Source organism: Pan troglodytes, chromosome 22 (assembly GCF_028858775.2).
Source record: "Pan troglodytes isolate AG18354 chromosome 22, NHGRI_mPanTro3-v2.0_pri, whole genome shotgun sequence".
Taxonomy (NCBI): domain Eukaryota; kingdom Metazoa; phylum Chordata; class Mammalia; order Primates; family Hominidae; genus Pan; species Pan troglodytes.
Window position 1 is genome coordinate 43,759,141 of NC_072420.2, and position 13,660 is coordinate 43,772,800.

The 13,660-nt window shown below is 43.6% G+C and overlaps 1 protein-coding gene and 1 pseudogene across 2 annotated transcripts in view; one reads left to right on the plus strand and one right to left on the minus strand.

Moving 5' to 3' along the window:
* CRYAA (crystallin alpha A) overlaps nucleotides 1–13,660 on the plus strand; it is a 63,758-nt gene that overhangs the window by 4,080 nt on the left and 46,018 nt on the right. For both annotated transcript variants that reach the window (XM_063803499.1, XM_514927.8), the window contains one exon: nucleotides 13,223–13,402. The gene's annotated coding sequence lies outside the window, so the exon portion shown is untranslated. The remainder of the gene's footprint in view (nucleotides 1–13,222; nucleotides 13,403–13,660) is intronic.
* LOC129138304 (large ribosomal subunit protein mL51-like) lies at nucleotides 1,473–3,828 on the minus strand (annotated as a pseudogene).

The following is a 13,660-nucleotide window of genomic DNA, read 5'->3' on the forward strand; positions in this document are numbered from 1 at the left end:
AATCGCATGAAACCCAGGAAGCGGAGGTTGCAGTGAGCCGAGATGGCGCCACTGTACTCCAGCCTGGGTGACAGAGTGAGACTCTGTCTCAAAACAAAAACAAAAACAAACAAAAAGACCATGGAAGCTTTCTCCTGTTTGTTTCCAGCTGCTGCTTCTCCTTCTGCCTCTGGGATGATCTAAACTCATCTCTTTCTGCCTGTTCCCTCAGCTCCCATACATCTCTTAAGCAGTGTTTTTGGAATTCCACAATGCACACATTTCCTTCTCTCAAAAAGGGGAAAGTATATTTAAATTTGGAACAGACTGGTCACGGTGGCTCACACCTGTAATCCCAGCACTTTGGGAGGCCAAATCGGGCAGATCACCTGAGGTCAGGAGTTCGAGACCAGCCTGGCCAACAGGGTGAAAACCCGTCTCTACTAAAAATAAAAAAAGATTAGCGGGGAGTGGTTGCAGGCTCCTGTAATCCCAGCTACTTGGGAGACTGAGGCAGGAGAATCACTTGAATCCGGGAGGCAGAGGTCGCAGTGAGCCGAGACGGCGCTATCGCACTCCAGCCTGGGCGACAAGAAGGAAACTGCGTCTCAAAAAAACCCAAAACAACAACAACAACAACAAAAATAAAAAATAAAAGAAATAGGCCAGAAAAGAAATGTTAGCTCAAGCCTGTAATCCCAACATTTTGGGAGGCCAAGGCTGGTGGATCACATGAGGTCAGGAGTTCAAGACCAGTCTGGCCAACATGGTGAAACCCCATCTCTACTAAAAACACATGTGGTGGCATGTACCTGTATTCCCAGCTACTCGGGAGGCTGAGGCAGGAGAATCGCTTGAACCCAGTAGGTGGAGGTTGCAGTAAGCTGAGATGGTGCCACTGCACTCCAGCCTGGGCGACAGAGCGAGATGCTGCCAAAAAGAAAAAGAAAAAGAGAAAGGAAGGGAGGGAAGGAGGGAGGGAAATTAAAAAAATAAAATGCTAACATCCAGGAAATTAGTTCAGCTGAGATCAGATCTGAAACAAGTTAAAACCCTTTAAATGCTCAAACTGCCTGCTCTGGAGCCCCTGCAGGGTTTGTCAGTGCTCCAGCCTGTGGGCCAGAGGCTATGAGTCTCTGCAAACATGAAGCTATGTTTGCAGCCTGGGTTCAATTTCCAGTCCTATTTTTTTTTTTTTTTGAGACGGAGTCTTGCTGTGTTGCCCATGCTGGAGTGCAGTGGCATGATCTCGGCTCAGTGCAGCCTCCACCTTCCAGGTTCCAGCAATTCTCCTGCCTCAGCCTCCCGAGTAGCTGGGATTATAGGTGCCCACCACCATGCCCAGCTAATTTTTTGTATTTTTAGTACAGACAGGGTTTCACCATGTTGGCCAGGCTGGTCTTGAACTCCTGACCTCAGGTGATCCGCCTGCCTCGGCCTCCCAAAGTGCTGGGATTACAGGTGTGAGCCACCGTGCCCGGCCTTCTTTTTTTTTTTTTTTTTTTTTTTTTTGAGATGGAGTTTCGCTCTCGTCACCTAGGCTGGAGTGCAATGGCACGGTCTAAGCTCACTGCAACCTCCACCTCTCAGGTTCAGTCAATTCTTCTGCCTCAGCCTCCCAAGTAGGTGGGATTACAGGTGCTCACCACCATGCCTGGCTAATTTTTGTATTTTTAGTAGAGATGGGGTTTCACCGTGTTGGTCAGGCTGGTCTCGAACCCCTGACGTCAAGTGATCCACCCGCCTCAGCTTCCCAAAGTGCTGGGATTACAGGTGTGAGCAGCAAGATTTCTTTTTCTGAGCTGTCTTTAGAGTGGTTCTGACACTTAGGAAGACTGCTTTGCATTTCTTTGGAGATGCTTGGTTCAGCCTTGGTTAAGTCATGACCTTCGTTATGCCATTACCTTGGTTAAATCTTTGTTTTTGAGATGGAGTCTCGCTGTGTCACCCAAGCTGGAGTGCAGTGGTGCGATCTTGGCTCACTGCAACCTCTGTCTCCTGGGTTGAAGCAATTCTCCTGCCTTAGCCTCCCGAGTAGCTGGGATGACAGGTGCATGCCACCACACCTGGCTAATTTACCTTGGTTAAGTCTCACTGGTTTTGTGAGTAACTTGAAAATGTCCATTTCGTCTTTTTTTTTTTTTTTGAGATGGAGTTTCACTCTCATTGCCCAGGCTGGAGTGTAATGGCCTGATCTCGGCTCACTGCAACTTCCACCTGCCAGGTTCAAGCGGTCCTCCTGCCTCAGCCTCCCAAGTAGCTGGGATTACATGCATGCACCACCACACCTGGCTAATTTTGTATTTTTAGTAGAGACAAAGTTTCACCATGTTGGCCAGGCTGGTCTTGAACTCCTGATCTCAGGTGATCCACCCACCTTGGCCTCCCAAAGTGCTGGGATTACAGACATGAGCCACCGCACCCGGCCAAGTTTTTTCTTTTTTTATATGTAATAAGTTGGATAAAGTGTTTATAAAAAGTTAAAAGTAGGCCCTCAGGCAGGTAAAGTAGGCTTGCTTCTTTTCAGAGGTATCCATGCTGATTCCAGGCATAGAGAATGCCTCCTTTGCCCTATTCATTAAAGGGCTTCACCCTGAAGTCAGTAATCTAATAGAGAAACAAGCTAAGTTGAAAAGACCCTGTGATGGTTAATATTAGTTGTCAACCTGATTGGATTGAAGGATGGTAAAGTATTGTTCTTGGGTGTGTTGTGAGGGTGTTGCCAAAGGAAATTGACATTGGAGTCAGTGGACTGAGAGAGGAAGACCCACCCTCAATGCGGGTGGGCACCATCCGATTGGCTGACAGTGTGGCTGGAACAAAGCAGGTGGAGGAGGGTGGGAGAAGCTGGCTTGCTGAGTCTTCTGGCTTTTGTAGCCACCCAGTGAGTTCACCTTGCCGGCTGCCTAGATGGAGCGGATTTATCGGGACAGGGGAATTGCAATGCAGAACGAGTAATTTACACAGAGCTAGCTGTGCGGGCGACTGGAGTTTTATTATTACTCAAATTAGACATCCCAAGAATTTGCGGATCAGAGTTTTTAAAGATAATTTGGCGGCTCAGGAAGTAGGAGTGCTGATTGATCCGGCTGGAGATGGAATCACAGGGAGGTCAAAGTGAGGTTTCCTTGCTGTCTTCTGTTCCTGGGTACGATGGCAGAACTGGCTGAGCCAGATAGCCGGTCTATGTGGTATCAGCTGATCCATAGAGTACAGGGTCTTGCAGAATAAATACCTCAAGCACTGATCTTTGGATTACAATGGTGATGTTATCCCCAGGAGCAATTTCGGGAGGTTTGGACTCACAGCCAGAGGCTGGATGACCTTTAAATCAAAATTTCTTTTTTTTTTTTTTCAAAGAAGCCCCATTTTATTACAGAGAGCATACAAAGCCGTTTCCTCATAAGGAAAAGTACAGCTTCCCTTCTCCAGGGTGACAGATGAGCCTCTTCTGAAGTTCTCAGCTTTCTCTTCTATCGATATTTCCCATGTCAGTTAAAGTGTTTGTAGAGATAGCTGATGCGTTTATTGAGGTTGTGCAGCTCATCGGCAAACATTCTATTTCCAACCATTTTCTTCTTTAGCATACAGCATTGCAATTCATTCCCCTTCCAATCTCGAAGCCATATGGGGTCCCTGATCAGTTTTTGGGGTGCTTTTCAAAGTTTCCCAGGATCCTGATGTTGTCATACACTCTGAACATGGCCATCCTCTCATTCCAAGGATCAACTACTTTGGGGGGTAGGAGCCTTATACCGATCAATCTAGGAACACCAAGAGAGAAGCTTCTGCATGCCACACCTAGTCCCACAGGCGCCTACCTGCCCCACATAAGAGGCTCCCTGCCATTTCTCTAGTCTGCCCCTTCAACAGCACACCAAATAAGCCCAAGAATGAGGACCAGATGTGGCCCTCAAGAAGACAACAGGAACCGTCCCTGTCGACTTCACACGGGTACTAACGTGAAGGCAGCCACCTTGGGCCTTAAAATTTCTAATCTTGTAGCTAATTTGTTACTCCTACAAAGGCAGACTGGTTCTTAGGCAAAAAGGGGATCTTTCTGGGAAATGGCTATTATCAATTTTGTTTCAGAGTCAAACTATAAGCTAAATTCCTTCCCAAGGTTAGTTGGCCTGTGCCCAGGCATGAACAAAGACAGCCTAAAGGTTAGAAGCAAGATGGAGTCGGGTAGGTCTGATCTCTTTCACTGTCATCATTTCCTCAGTTGTCATTTTTGCAGAGGCAGTTTCACTTTCATCTTTCTCCTGTGCTGGATGCCTCCTCCGTTCCCCCTGCCCTTGGACATCAGACTCCAGGTTCTTTGGCCTTTGGACTCTTGGACTTAAGCCAGTGGTTTGCTTGGGACTCTCGGGCCTTCAGCCACAGATTGAAGCCTGCACTGTTGGCTTCCCTACTTTTGAGGCTTTTGGACTCCGACTGAGCCACTCCTGGCTTCCTTCTTCTGCAGCTTGCAGACGGTGTATCATGGGACTCCACCCTGTGATGGTGTGAACCAGTTCTCCCTAATATACTCCCTTTCATATATATGTCTATTCTATTAGTTCTGCCCCTCTGGAGAAACCTGACTAATGCAGACCCTTGTGTAACTTTGATCTCCAAAATATGGCTTTCTAGCATTTAGCTGGCTATTTTGAAACTCTTTGTAAAAAAAATTTATATATATGAAGGAAATCTCCATTTGTAAGGGCGTCTCCCTCCCTGCACCCAAACTGCTAGAAACTGAAGATGGGGAAGACATTGGCTGAAGACACTGTCTTAGAGTTTACATCACAGACCTTACCTTCGGTGGAAATACTTTTCCTGGCAACCTCGTCTTCACTAGGTGTAGGGACCAGCCCCACAGGATCGGTGGGTTTTTCTCCCCATGTGCAGAGACGAGAGATTGTAGAAATAAAGACACAAGACAAAGAGATAAATGAAAAGACAGGTGGGCCTGGGGGACCACTAACACCAAGATGCGGAGACCGGTAATGGCCCTGAATGTCTGGCTGTGTTGTTATTTATTGGATACAAAGCAAAAGGGGCAGGGTAAAGAGTGTGAGTCATCTCCAATGATAGGTAAGGTCGCGTGGGTCACGTATCCACTGGACAGGGGGCCCTTCCCTGCCTGGCAGCCAAGGCAGAGAGGGGGAGAGAGAGAGACAGCTTGTGTCATTATTTCTGCATATCAGAGACTTTTAGTACTTTCACTAATTTGCTACTGCTATCTAGAAGGCAGAGCCAGGTGTTCAGGATGGAACATGAAGGCGGACTAGGAGTGTGACCACTGAAGCACAGCATCACAGGGAGATGGTATGCCTTCGGATAACTGAAGATGGGCCTGAGGCCCTCCACAAGAGATGGAGGAGTAGAGTCTTCTCTGAGCTCCCATGGGGAAAGGGAGACTCCCTTTCCCGGTCTGCTAAGTAGCCGGTGTTTTTCCTTGACACTGACGCTACTGCTAGACCATGGTCCGCTTGACAACAGGTGTCTTCCCAGACGCTGGCGTCACCGCTAGACCAAGGAGCCCTCTGGTGGCCCTGTCCAGGCATAACAGAAGGCTCGCACGCTTGTCTTCTGGTCACTTCTCACTATGTCCCCTCAGCTCCTATGTCTGTATGGCCTGGTTTTTCCTAGGTTATGATTGTAGAGCGAGGATTATTGTAATATTGGAATAAAGAGAATTGCTACAAACTAACGATTAATGATTTTCATATATAATCATGTCTATGATCTAGATCTAGTATAACTCTTGTTGTTTTGTATATTTTATTATACTGGAAAAGCTCGTGCCCTTGGTCTCTTGCCTCGGCACGTAGGTGGTTTGCCGCCCACAACTAGGCTTTTACCTACACCCTTCTTCCTTGGTTTGAATTCAGCTCTGTGCTTTTGAGATGTGAATTTTTTCTACTTTGTTTCACCTCAGTCATCCCTTTAGAAGTGCCAATTTAGTGTTGCCTAGCTAACCGTTGCTTAGGGATCATGTAAAAGGGGGAAATAAAAACTATTTGAGAGCATAATCAGGTTAAGTATAATGCTAAAACTTACTTTACAAGTTAGTTGGTCTTGCTAAGATTTCTCTTTGGTAGAAATGGGGAATTGGAGAGAAGATTCTTTATAAAAACTATAAGATCTGCTTCTGTCTGTATGTCTATATGTTTATATGTGTCATGTGTATGTGATATTTCACTACCAAAATATGTGAAAAAGCTATAATTAATTGGCTTAAAGAAGGGACTGCTTGGCTGGGTGCGGTGGCTCGCACCTGTAATCCCAGCACTTTGGGAGGCGAAGGTGGGTGGATCATGAGGTCAGGAGATCGAGATCATCCTGGCTAACATGGCGAAACCCCGTCTCTACTAAAAATACAAAGAAAAATTAGCCAGGCGTGGTGGCAGGCGCCTGTAGTCACAGCTACTCAGGAGACTGAGGCAGGAGAATAGCGTGAACCTGGGAGGCGGAGCTTGCAGTGAGCCGAGATCGCGCTACTGCACTCCAGCCTGGGTGACAGAGGGAGACTGAGTCTAAAAAAAAAAGCACAGTGATGCTAGGCCAGAGTCTGGGCCCCTGTGTCTGAACAGTAGGTTTTCTTGGAGTATTGGTGCGCTCTTTAATAGAAAATTGTAAGAGTTGGGCCGGGCATGGTTGTTCATCCTTGTAATTCTAGCACTTTGAGGCCATGAGATTGAGACCAGCCTGGGTAGGATAGTGAGACCCTATCACTGTTATTTTTAAAATTAGGAAAAAGAAAATTGTAAGAGTTTATAAAAGGTTTTTGGGAATCTTACTTTGTATGGTCAAAGCTGCCTGAGAATGAACGATTGATAATACACTAATATAAAAGTTAAATTTTGTTTTCTCCGTTGAATAAGAATTTCATGTTGTGTTAAGAAGAGATAGTAAGCTGGGTGTGGTGGCTTATGCCTGTAATCCCAGCACACTGGGAGGCCAAGGTGGGTGGATCACTTGAGGTCAGGAGTTCAAGACCAGCCTGACCAACATGGTGAAACCCTGTCTCTACTAAAAATACAAAAATTAGCCAGGTGTGGTGGTACATGCCTGTAATCTCAGCTACTTGGGAGGCTGAGGCAGGAAAATCGCTTGAACTCGGGAGGTGGAGGTTGCAGAGAGCTGAAATTGTGCCACTGCACTCCAATCTGGGCAACAGAGCGAGACTCTATCTAAAAAAAAAAAAAGTAAAAGATTTGTTTACCTTTTGAATAAACTGCAAAAAAAAGGGGGCTGGGAGAATTTGCCTCATGCTATCTTTATTATGTCTCTTGATTGGGAACTGAGTCTCTGCTCTATTTTAGAGTAAAAGAGTTGCTCTTTGAAATCTTTATTTTTTTTTTATTATACTTTAAGTTCTAGGGTACATGTGCACAATGTGCAGGTTTGTTACATATGTATACATGTGCCATGTTGGTGTGCTGCACCCATTAACTCGTCATTTACATTAGGTATATCTCCTAATGCTATCCCTCCCTACTCCCCTCACCCCACAACAGGCCCCGGTGTGTGATGTTCCCCTTCCTGTGTCCACGTGTTCTCATTGTTCAATTCCCCCCTGTGAATGAGAACATGCGGTGTTTGGTTTTTTGTCCTTGTGATAGTTTGCTGAGAATGATGGTTTCCAGCTTCATCCATGTCCCTACAAAGGACATGAACTTATCCTTTTTTATGGCTGCGGAGTATTCCATGGTGTGTATGTGCCACATTTTCTTAATCCAGTCTATCATTGATTGACATTTAGACACAAGTCTTTGCTATTGTGAATAGTGCCGCAATAAACATGCGTATGCATGTGTCTTTATAGCAGCCTGATTTATAATCCTTTGGGTATATACCCAGTAATGAGATGGCTGGGTCAAATGGTATTTCTAGTTCTAGATCCTTGAGGAATCGCCAGACTGTCTTCCACAATGGTTGAACTAGTTTACAGTCCCACCAACAGTGTAAAAGTGTTCCTATTTCTCCACATCCTCTCCAGCACCTGTTGTTTCCTGACTTTTTAATGATCACCATTCTAACTGGTGTGAGATGGTATCTCATTGTGGTTTTGATTTGTATTTCTCTGATGGCCAGTGATGATGAGCATTTTTTCATGTGTCTGTTGGCTGCATAAATGTCTTCTTTTGAGAAGTGTCTGTTCATATCCTTTGCCCACTTTTTGATGGGGTTGTTTGTTTTTTTCTTGTAAGTTTGTTTGAGTTCTTTGTAGATTCTGGATATTAGCCCTTTGTCAGATGAGTAGATTGCAAAAATTTTCTCCCATTCTGTAGGTTGCCTGTTCACTCTGATGGTAGTTTCTTTTGCTGTGCAGAAGCTCTTTAGTTTAATTAGATCCCATTTGTCAATTTTGGCTTTTGTTGCCATTGCTTTTGGTGTTTTAGACATGAAGTCCTTGCCCATGCCTATGTCCTGAATGGTATTGCCTAGGTTTTCTTCTAGGGTTTTTATGGTTTTAGGTCTAACATTTAAGTCTTTAATCCATCTCAAATTAATTTTTGTATAAGGTGTAAGGAAGGGATCCAGTTTCAGCTTTCTACATATGGCTAGCGAGTTTTCCCAGCACCATTTATTAAATAGGGAATCCTTTCCCCATTTCTTGTTTTTGTCAGGTTTGTCGAACATCAGATGGTTGTAGATGTGTGGTATTGTTTCTGAGGGCTCTGTTCTGTTCCATTTGTCTATATCTCTGTTTTGGTACCAGTACCATGCTGTTTTCGTTACTGCAGCCTTGTAGTATAGTTTGAAGTCAGGTAGTGTGATGCCTCCAGCTTTGTTCTTTTGGCTTAGGGTTGTCTTGGCAATGTGGGCTCTTTTTTGGTTCCATAAACTTTAAAGTAGTTTTTTCCAATTCTGTGAAGAAAGTCATTGGTAGCTTGATGGGGATGGCATTGAATCTATAAATTACCTTGGGCAGTATGGCCATTTTCACAATATTGATTCTTCGTATCCATGAGCATGGAATGTTCTTCCATTTGTTTGTATCCTCTTTTATTTCTTTGAGCAGTGGTTTGTAGTTCTCCTTGAAGAGGTCCTTCACATCTCTTGTAAGTTGGATTCCTAGGTATTTTATTCTCTTTGAAGCAATTGTGAATGGGAGTTCACTCATGATTTGGCTCTCTGTCTGTTATTGGTGTACAAGAATGCTTGTGATTTTTGCACATTGATTTTGTATCCTGAGAATTTGCTGAAGTTGCTTATCAGCTTAAGGAGATTTTGGGCTGAGACAATGGGGTTTTCTAAATATACAATCATGCCATCTGCAAACAGGGACAATTTGACTTCCTCTTTTCCTAATTGAATACCCTTTATTTCTTTCTCCTGCCTGATTGCCCTGGCCAGAACTTCCAACACTACATTGAATAGGAGTGGTGAGAGAGGGCATCCCTGTCTTGTGCCAGTTTTCAAAGGGAATGCTTCCAGTTTTTGCCCATTCAGTATGGTATTGGCTGTGGGTTTGTCATAAATAGCTCTTATTATTTTGAGATATGTCCCATCAATACCTAATTTATTGAGAGTTTTTAGCATGAAGGGCTGTTGAATTTTGTCAAGGCCTTTTCTGCATCTATTGAGATAATCATGTGGTTTTCATCTTTAGTTCTGTTTATATGCTGATTTAACATATAATGTTAAATCAATAAACATTATATGTTTATTGATTTGCGTATATTGAACCAGCCTTGCATCCCAGGGATGAAGCCCACTTCATCATGGTGGATAAGCTTTTTGATGTGCTGCTGGATTCGGTTTGGCAGTATTTTACTGAGGATTTTTGCATCAATGTTCATCAGGGATATTAGTCTAAAATTCTCTTTTTTTGTTGTGTCTCTGCCAGCCTTTGGTATCAGGATGATGCTGGCCTCATAAAATGAGTTAGGGAGGACTCCCTCTTTTTCTGTTGATTGGAATAGTTTCAGAAGGAATGGTACCAGCTCCTCCTTGTACCTCTGGTAGCATTCAGCTGGGACTACAGGTGCCCACCACCACATCCAGCTGATTTTTGTATTTTTAGTAGAGACCGGGTTTCACCATGTTGGCCAGGCTGGCCTCAAACTCCTGACCTCAGGTGATCTACCAGCCTCGGCCTCCCAAAGTGCTGGGATTACAGGTGTGAGCCACCATGCCAGGCCGTAAACCACTTTTCGAAAAGAATCAAAGTAAAACAGTAATTGTCTATGGATGACAAAAGACTTATAGTAGCCATAGTTAAAGATGCCTGTGACAAGGAAAATTGGTTATTTCTGTGGCATCTAACAATGTAACATCATAATCATAATTATGACTGATAACATATACCAGGACATATCAAAATTTTAGAAATCTCATATGATTTTGGAACAAATATTAATCACACATTTATACTTGTGTGATACACATATAACTCAAAGAAAGTTAAACGCTATTGTTTATTTGACAATGCTTCCTGTATGATTCTAACATACCGAGTAAGCCTACTATTTGGATTTCCAGGAGTTTCTATTTGTTATGTCCAGGTTATGTCCACATTAGTTCAGGTCAAAAAGACTTAATTTTAGAATTTGAAATTTGATTTTTGGCTGGGTACAGTGGCTCACACTGGTAATCCCAGCACATTGGGAAGCCAAGGAAGGCAGATCGCTTGAGCCCAGGAGTTCAAGACCAGCCTGGACAATATGATCAAGCCTCATCTCTAAAAAAAGAATTTAAAAATTAAGCCGAGTGTGGTGGCGTGCATCTGTAGTCTCAGCTGCTCTAGAGGCTGAGGTGGGAGTACTGCTTGAGCCCAGGAGGGAGAGGTTACAGTGAGCCATGACTGTGCCACTCCAGCCTGAGTAAAAGAGTGAGACCCTATCTCAAAAAAAAAAAAAATTGATTTTGGGAAGTATGTCAAATATCAAAGGTTTAAAACATTTGATATCAAAATATGGCCAGACACAGTGGCTCACGCCTATAATCACAGCACTTTGGGAGGCGGAGGTGGGTGGATCACCTGAGGTCATGAGTTCGAGACCAGCCTGACCAACGTGGCAAAACCCTATCTCTACTAAAAATACAAAAATTACCCAGGTGTGGTGGTGCACACCTGTAATCCCAGCTAGTTGGGTGGCTGAGGTAGGAGAATCATTTGAATCCAGGAGGCGGAGGTTGTAGTGAGCTGAGATCACACCACTACACTCCAGACTGGGTGACAGAGCGAGATTCCATCTAAAAAAAAAAAAAGGAAAAAAGAAAACATTTGATATCAAAATAGGATCACAGGTCTGTGTAAAATAAGTCATTTAGCCAGAATGGGAGAGAGCAGTGGTTCTCCCAGCACGGAGTTTGAGATCTGAGAACGGACAGACTGCCTCCTCAAGTGGGTCCCTGACCCCCAAGTAGCCTAACTGGGAGGCACCCTCCAGAAGGGGCAGACTGACACCTCACACGGCCGGGTACCCCTCTGAGACGAAGCTTCCAGAGGAACGATCAGGCAGCAACATTTGCTGTTCAGCAATATCCACTGTTCTGCAGCCTCCGCTGCTGATACCCAGGCAAACAGGATCTGGAGTGGACCTCCAGCAAACTCCAACAGACTTGCAGCTGAGGGTCCTGACTGTTAGAAGGGAAACTAACAAACAGAAAGGACATCCACACCAAAACCCCATCTGTACATCACCATCATCAAAGACCAAAGGTAGATAAAACCACAAAGATGGGGAAAAAACAGAGCAGAAAAGCTGAAGATTCTAAAAATCAGAGCGCCTCTCCCCCTCCAAAGGAATGCAGCTCCTCACCAGCAATGGAACAAAGCTGGACAGCACTAAATACCCACAAGAGAAAGCAGGAAAGTTCTAAAATTGACACCCTAACATCACAACTAAAAGAACTAGAGAAGCAAGAGCAAACACATTTAAAAGCTAGCAGAAGGCAAGAAATAACTAAGATCAGAGCAGAACTGAAGGAGATAGAGACACAAAAAACCCTTCAAAAAATCAATGAATCCAGGAGCTGGTTTTTTGAATAGATCAACAAAATTGATAGACCGCTAGCAAGACTAATAAAGAAGAAAAGAGAGAAGAATCAGATAGACGCAATAAAAGATGATAAAGGGGATATCACCACCGATCCCACAGAAATACAAACTACCATCAGAGAATACTATGAACACCTCTACACAATAAAACTAGAAAATCTAGCAGAAATAGATAAATTCCTGGACACATACACCCTCCCAAGACTACACCAGGAAGAAGTTGAATCCCTGAATAGACCAATAACAGGCTCTGAAATTGAGGCAATAATTAATAGCCTACCAACCAAAAAAAGTCCAGGACCAGATGGATTCACAGCTGTGGTCCCAGCTACTTGGGAGGCTGAGGCAGGAGAATCGCTTGAACCCTGGAGGTGGAGATTGCAGTGAGCTGAGATCACACTGCTGCACTCCAGCCTGGGAAACAGAGGGAGACTCTATCTCAAAAAAAAAAAAAAAAGAAAAGAAAAAAAGTGGTTTACAATCAGCTACAGTCCAAAGTTTATCTTTTCTTCAAGGAAATTCATGGAAAGGACACTGAGAAGTACTCTTGAATACAGGTTTCTAATAAACTTAGAGATCATACCATTGGACTAGGTAAAAACTTCCACAACGCTAATGAAAAACTGATGCATTCATGAAGATTTCTAACCCAGCATCAGGCATTACAATAATTAATTACACCGGACTGAAATTATTTTTATGACTTTTTTGTTGAAACATTGCTAACTCTTTTTGTTTTGTTTTCGAGAGTTAAGAAAACTTTTGTTTTTTTTTTTTGAGATGGAGTTTCGCTCTTGTTGCCCAAGCTGTAGTGCAGTGGTGCAATCTCGGCTCACTGCAACCTCCGCCTCCTGGGTTCAAGCGATTCTTCTGCCTCAGCCTCCTGCGTAGCTGGGATTATAGGTGTGCGCCACCATGCCTTTAGTAGAGACGGGGTTTCACCATGTTGGCCAGGCTGGTCTCGAACTCCTGACCTCAAGTGATCCACCCTCCTTGGCCTCCCAAAGTGCTGGGATTACAGGCGTGAGCCACAGTACGTGGCCAAAAACTTTAAAAAAAAAAAATCTGTTTAGAGCTTATAGCAATTGGGTAAAATATATTTTTGTGAGCAAAATTGAAGCATTTATCTTTCTTTCTACCTGATTTCTCCAGAATTCAGAAACTATGAATGAGTATTCTTATTTTATTGTAATATAATTATTTGCATAATTTTAGTAAAAAAATTTTTTCCTTTGTTAACAGAACACAATTGAAGACACTGGTTATTCTAGCAAGGCTTTGACTGGAATGGCATATTTTCAGATATGACCAGACTGCTCTGAGGAATTCAGGTTGGCTTTATAGAGCCAATAAAAAGCTACCTGGAAAGAGTGGCCATGTACCTTATCTATACAGTTCCCTTACAAGCTTCCTGATCTTGAGGTAAGTAAATAATGTCCCTTTCTGACAGGCCCAAGAACCTCAAATATTTTGGGGCCTTGAGAAAAGAGGAACTCACCCAGTTCATGCAGGTGTTACAGGCACAATCTGAAGATGAATCTTTGGCTTTTTAAAGCCTCAGATTAAAAAGTCTAATCTGAAATTCTCTATGAAAATTCCTTCAAAGCCAACTTGAAAAGAACCTTTATGATCAGTCATGATTCTTGTTCCACTTTATGCAAATAATGAAGCTGAGTACAA